General features: G+C 41.5%; 1 long non-coding RNA gene across 1 annotated transcript in view; it reads right to left on the reverse strand.

The window, feature by feature from the left end:
* The window catches only part of LOC103660188, a 29,882-nt gene that overhangs the window by 786 nt on the left and 22,524 nt on the right, over nucleotides 1–6,572 (reverse strand). Inside the window, exon 2 of the long non-coding RNA XR_567724.2 lies at nucleotides 2,495–2,546. This is a non-coding gene — a long non-coding RNA (uncharacterized LOC103660188). The remainder of the gene's footprint in view (nucleotides 1–2,494; nucleotides 2,547–6,572) is intronic.

Here is a 6,572-nt window from a genome sequence, read left to right on the forward strand (position 1 = left end):
ATAGTATTCTTGTAACTCATTTCCACGTATGGATTAGAATTCTTAAGTCTTACTGACCTTAATTTCCAGAGAAAATTAGGGAGCAGGCAGTTGTGAATTCTCACATATCAGCATTCTTCAGATTAGTAAATTTATTAATATACCATTTCATAATTTCGACATAATTTTTCATAGCATAATTTTTCAGTGTGGCAAAAAAGACATGCTTAAGTAACAGATCCAAATATCTTTTGCCTCTCTGTAAAAATTGAGAAGCCAAAGTAGATAAACTTATGTTTAGCAATCAATGTTTCAGTATTTTATCTTTTTTGGAAGCAATCTAGATAGTCAATGAATATCTATTGTTTAACTAAACTCAGTATAACTTGAAGGTTTCAAGTTATCAAAAAGATTTTGGAAACTATTTTTAAGCAGATATATTAGAAAACATAATTATGGTTAAAAAGTTCAGTTACAGGGGCGCCTGGCTGGCTCAGTCAGAGGAATACACGACTCCTGATCTTGACGTTATAAGTCTGAGTCCCACCTTCGGTGCAGAGATTACTTTAAATAAACTTTTGGGGGGGGCACCTGGGTGGCACAGCGGTTAAGCGTCTGCCTTCAGCTCAGGGCGTGATCCCGGCGTTCTGGGATCGAGCCCCACATCAGGCTCCTCCACTGGGAGCCTGCTTCTTCCTCTCCCACTCCCCCTGCTTGTGTTCCCTCTCTCGCTGGCTGTCTCTATCCTGTCGAATAAATAAATAAAATCTTTTTAAAAATAAATAAATAAAAATAAACTTGTTTTTTTAAAGTTCATTTATAAACGTCTTCCCACCTACATTTATTTAACTCGCTTGCCTTAACAATTATGTTTGGATTGATCATGAACACTTCATGAGACATTAAAAAAAGCTGGCCGTCATCCTGATTTGTTGTTGTTGTTGACAAATCAGGCAAGGACCAAAAAAGACAAAAAAATCACAGAAGCAAAAAACCTAAAAGTTAAACATATGTCTCTCCCTTCTCCCCTGTTTTTATTTTTACTGCCATGTTTGACATGCATCAAACACTTCACCTTTATTGTATCTTTTGTTCTTCGGCTGCATTTATAATTTTACAATATTAGACATCTAGGAGAAGCTTGTTTGACTAGTAAACCCAGGCAGAATAAAGTTGTATGTCTACATTCTGTTTAGGGCTGCCAATTCTGAAGACATACTCACTTTTATTTAACCAATAATCGTAAACTAACCTTATTTACCAAAGATTATCTCACATCACGTGAACTTGAAAAACATTGAGGTTAGTTTTTATTTTCTTTCAAAGTGTTAGAAAGACTTAATTTAGGGGTGCCTGTGTGGCTCAGTCGGTTAAGCATTTGCCTTCAGCTCAGGTCAGAATTCCAGGGTCGTGGGATCGAGCCCCACATCCAGCTCTCTGCTCAGCGGGGAGCCTGCTTCTCCCTCTCCCTGCTTCTCCCCCTGCTTGTGCTCTCTCTCTCTCTCTGTCAAATAAATACAATTTTTTTTAAAGAATTTATATAAGCACTTGCTTTTTTTTTTAAGATTTTTTTATTTTTAAGTAATCTCTACACCCAACGTGGGGCTTGAACTCACAATCCCTAGATCAAGAGTCCCGCACACCACGGACTAAGCCAGCCAGGAGCCCCCACACATTTACTTTTTAAACTCAATGAATAGACGGGCGCCTGGGTGGTGCAGTCAGTTAAGCCTCCAACTCTTGGTTTCAACTCAGGTCTTGAACTCATGGATCCTGAGATCGAGTCCAGTGTAGGAGCCCAAGTGAATCTCCTTCTGCCCCTCTCCCCACTTTCACATGAGCTCTGTCTCTCTCTAAAATAAATAAATACATCTTTTTTTTTTAAAGTCAATTAATAGAGCTTTCTTACAAATTAATTTGGGCAATACCATCCGGACTTAGAATAGTATCACATGTACACAACATAAATACATATACAAATTCAAGTAGAGATCTTACAGCTTTTATTCTAAATTTTTGCTATGAGTTAGGTTAGAAATAGAAACATAAATTTCACCAATTTTTATGAGTTGATTCTCGTCCTAGTCTTATTTTGGTTTAATCGGAATGATGTTTCCGGCAGACGGAACAGGCTAAGGTAACCTGCTCAGTGAGGGCTGAAGGTTTTTACCAACATCTGCAGAGAATTTTAGGATTTTTATTTGCTCTGAGATGCAGTATTATGGAGAGGGTGGACTATATTTTGGGCCGGGGCCCTTTTGGAAACACCAAGTGACAGTTTATTTCCAAAAAGCTTCTTTTTCCCCCATTTTTATTTCCTTCTGTCTCAGGTGACTGCACAGCCAAGAGTTACCTCCTTGGATGTTCACATTTCAAAGATACAGTAAGATTTACATCTCAAAGGGACAGAGAAAGGATGTAGGTTTCCTCTCAGAAGGAATTCAGGGGGCCTATTTATCTAGTATCAGAAATCTAGGGCCATTACTACTTAATCCCCCCTCCCTTGTATTCTTACCTTTAGGATCATTGTTTTTCCAATGTCATGGCTGTCCAGTATCTGCAGTGTCCTGAGATAAATAAGAAAGTTCCTGCAGTTGGTGAGGAGGCTTTGAGCCATTAAAAAAAACATTTTAATACAGTTTATTTTTTAGGTTCGTTTCAGATTCACAGCAAAATTAAGGAAGGTAATTTTCCATATAGTTCCTGTCCCCACACATGCACAGCCTCCCCCATTATCCACACCACCCACCAGAGGGTACATTTGTGACAACTGGTTAGCCTACACGGACATCATCATCACCCAGAGTAATGGTTTACACTAGAGTTCCCTTTGGCATTGTACATTCTGTGGGTTTGGATGAAGTATAATGACATGTGCTCCCCCATTACAGTATCATCCAGAATAGTCTCACTGCCCTAAAAATCCTCCGTGCCACTCATTATTTACCCCTCCCTCCCTCCAAACCCCTGATAACCACTGATTTTTTTCACTGTCTCTCTAGTTTTGCCTTTTCCAGAATGTCACATAGTTGGAATCCTACAATCTATAGCCTTTTCAGATTGACTCCTTTCGCTCAGTAATATGCATTTGTAGGTGAAGGAAAAGTTATTCCTTGACCCCTTTAGGGTCCCTGACTGGGTTTGGCAATCACACCAACACAGACAGGTTAACAGGAGAAAGGTAAACAAATGGACTTAAGATGAGGCTACCTGACACGTAAGCCTTCCTAAGGAGACGAAAACTTCTGTGTTTTCTATGGCAGGTTTGATGAAAAGTAGGCAGTGGTGAAGTATGCTAGGTTAGGAGTACAAGCTAATTGTAGTAAAGTGGGGGAACTTCGCCAGTCCTTCTTGCAACGATACTTCTTGACACCCTTGTCTTCAGAGATAAGGATGCTCCTTTCCTCCAGGTATAGGGAGGGCACCTCTCACCTGACTGTTTTACAATGTGTTTCAAGGAAGAAGAGCAAGGGATTGTGGGGATCACAGAGACCTTCCTGTTTCTGCCATTTTCTCAAACTCCTTCAGCTTAAAATAGTCAACATATTAGGTGTGCCATATTTTGGGGGTAGTGTATCCTGAACCCCAACACATTTAAGTTTCTTCCACGTCTTTTCATGACTGGATAGCTCATTCCTTTTTCATGCTGAATAAGATCCCATTATCTAGATACACCATGGTTTGTTTATCCATTCACCCAGTGAAGGACATCTTGGTCGCTTCCAGGTTTTGGCAGTTATGAACAAAGCTGCTATAGATATCCTTGCTCCGGAGTTTTGGGGACGTAAGTTTTCAACTCTTTTGGGGAAAGATTAAGGAGCACAATTACTGGATCATACAATGAGAGTATTTTTATTTTTGTAAGAAATTGCCAACTGTCTTCGAAGTGAGTGCACCATGTTGCATTCCCACCAGCAATAATGAGAATTCCTGTTGCTCCACAGCATTTGGTGTTGTCGCTGTTACGGATATTGGCCATTCTAACAGATGTGTGTAGTGGCATCTCATTGTTGTCTTACCAAAGTAAGACATTTCCTTGATGACAAGAATCTTTTCATGGGTTTATTTACTATCTGTATATCTTCTTTGGCGAAGTGGCTGTTAAGGTTTCTGACCTATTTTTAAATTGGGTTGTTTGTTTCCTTATCATTGAGTTTTAAGAGCTCTTCGTATATTTTGGACAACGATCCCTTATCAGATGTGCTTTCGCAGATACTGTCTCCCAGTCTGTGGTTTGTCTTCTCTTCTCTTGACATTGTCTTTCACAGAGTCGTTTTTATATAGTTTTGTGTTTTACACGTAGGTCCATGATCAGTTTTGAGTTAATTTTTATGAAAGGCCTAACATCTGTGTCTACATTCACTTTTTTGCCTGTACATGTCCAGCACCATTTGTTGAAATTGCATCTTTAGTCCATTGTATTGTCTTTGTTCCTTTGTCAAAGATCAGTTGACTAGATTTATGTGGGTCTGTTTATGGGCTCTCTATTCTATTTCATTCATATACGTTCACCAATACCACACGATCTTGGGTACTGGAACCTATGGGGGCTCCCTTGTATGAGACAGGTCACTTTCCTCCTGCTGATTTCCAAATTCTGTCTTTGACTTTTAATGGCTGACTTTTGCCTTTTCGTTTAAAGGAATCCCTGAGGCTAATGGTAATGCCTTGTGTCATGTGCCCTCCTTACAATGTGATCTTTCCAAAGGTACCAATATGGTATTTGGAATGAGAGCTCTCTAGAAATCCACTTATGTATAAAAATGTTTTCAAATCAAAAGATCTATAACCTGGCCATCAGTAGATAGGATCTCCCAAAGGTATACTCATTCCAAATGTAGCACAAACAAGAAAGCCTTTTTTTTTTTTTTTTAAGATTTTACTTTTAAGTCATCTCTACACCCTACATGGGCTCAAACTCACAATCCCAAGGGCAAGAGTCACACGCTCCACTGACTAAGCCAGGTGCCCAGAAAACCTTTTTAAGGGAAGACCCAGAGACAACTTTCTAGGCCTAGAGTAAAATTTTACCATGGGCGTAAGCAGCGTTCCCAGGACAGGTACAGATGATGAAACCTCTGTGATCCACAAAGGTCACTCGCAGAGATTGTCAAAGAAAGCAAAGGCCTTTGTTGTCACATGCAGTAAGGAAGCGCCAGTGTCCAACAGAAGTTAGACGTCTTTAAGTGCAGACGCACTAATCTGCAGTCCCAGGGAGGCAATGCCAGGATGGGATTTCCCCAGCACTGCCAAGGCAGCAAGGGTTAAAGCCAACAAGGGCTTCTTATGAGCTGTGACCGCTTCTCCAAACAAATTCCCCTGATTGCTGCCACAGTTGGGGAGGAAGTGTCTCAGATTCCCAGCCTGATGGCTCGTCACCTATGGAGGCAGACCCCAACAATCTGCACTCCTGAGGAGACAGAAAAAAACAAGGAAAGTATACGCTCATTGGATCCAAGCCAAACTCTCAAGACGTGAATGAGACAGAAGGAGAAATTCATCTCGTGGTTTTTGTTTTTGTTTTTTTTAATTGGTGACCCACAGCAAAGTTTGTCCAAATAGCAGTCCAGGGAAAAGTCAAGTCACCATCTGTGAGGCCAACTCAAACAAGGGGCTTATAGGACCTATACTTATGTTTTATCTTATGATTCTCCCCACTATGACAAATGACACAAAAGACAAAGACAGAGAAATGATGTCTGCCCTTGGGAGAGAATCAGATCAATAACAAATAGCAAAAACAGCACAAACCCAAAGAACTATCTCACACAAGTATTTTCTCCTATTAATCTAAATTTGGGGGGGCGGGGGAAGGACAAGGAAGAATTCTTACCTTCCTCTCTCAACCAGCCACCACAACCAGACATCCAGGAGGTTGACATGACAAATGAATTCTTTTTTTTTTTTTTTTAAGATTTTATTTATTTATTTGACAGAGATAGAGACAGCCAGCGAGAGAGGGAACACAAGCAGAGGGAGTGGGAGAGGAAGAAGCAGGCTCCCAGCGGAGGAGCCTGAAGTGGGGCTCGATCCCAGAACACCGGGATCACGCCCTGAGCCAAAGGCAGACGCTTAACCGCTGTGCCACCCAGGCGCCCCGACAAATGAATTCTTAACCTCTTGCCAGCTTTTAGCCATTGTTCCAGGATTTCATCCGTAGGTTCCAAAGCCAGTGGGGCATCCCAAGCTTTTACTGGCCCTTCACAGTTGCCAAAACTGTAGGAGAGGAAAAGGGTTTTTCCTCTACCCATCTTAGGTTCACTGGTTGGGACCCCGCAAATGAGACTGAAAACAACAACAACAACAAATTAACAAGAGGAAAACAGGGGTGCCTGGGTGGCTCAGTTCTTTGAGTGTCCAACTCTTGATTTCGGCTCAGGTCATGACCTCAAGGTTACAAGATTGAGCCCCACATCAGGCTCTGCACTGGGCATGAAACCTGCTTAAGATTCTCTCTCTCAGGGTGCCTGGGTGGCTCAGTCGGTTAAGCATCTGCCTTTGGCTCAGGTCATGATCTCAGGGTCCTGGGATCAAGCCCTGTATCCAGCTCCCTGCTCCTCAGGGAGTCTGCTTCTCTCTCTCCCTCTGTCCCC

Source organism: Ursus maritimus, unplaced genomic scaffold (genome assembly GCF_017311325.1).
Source record: "Ursus maritimus isolate PB19 unplaced genomic scaffold, ASM1731132v1 scaffold_27, whole genome shotgun sequence".
In the NCBI taxonomy this organism is placed as follows: Eukaryota; Metazoa; Chordata; class Mammalia; order Carnivora; family Ursidae; genus Ursus; species Ursus maritimus.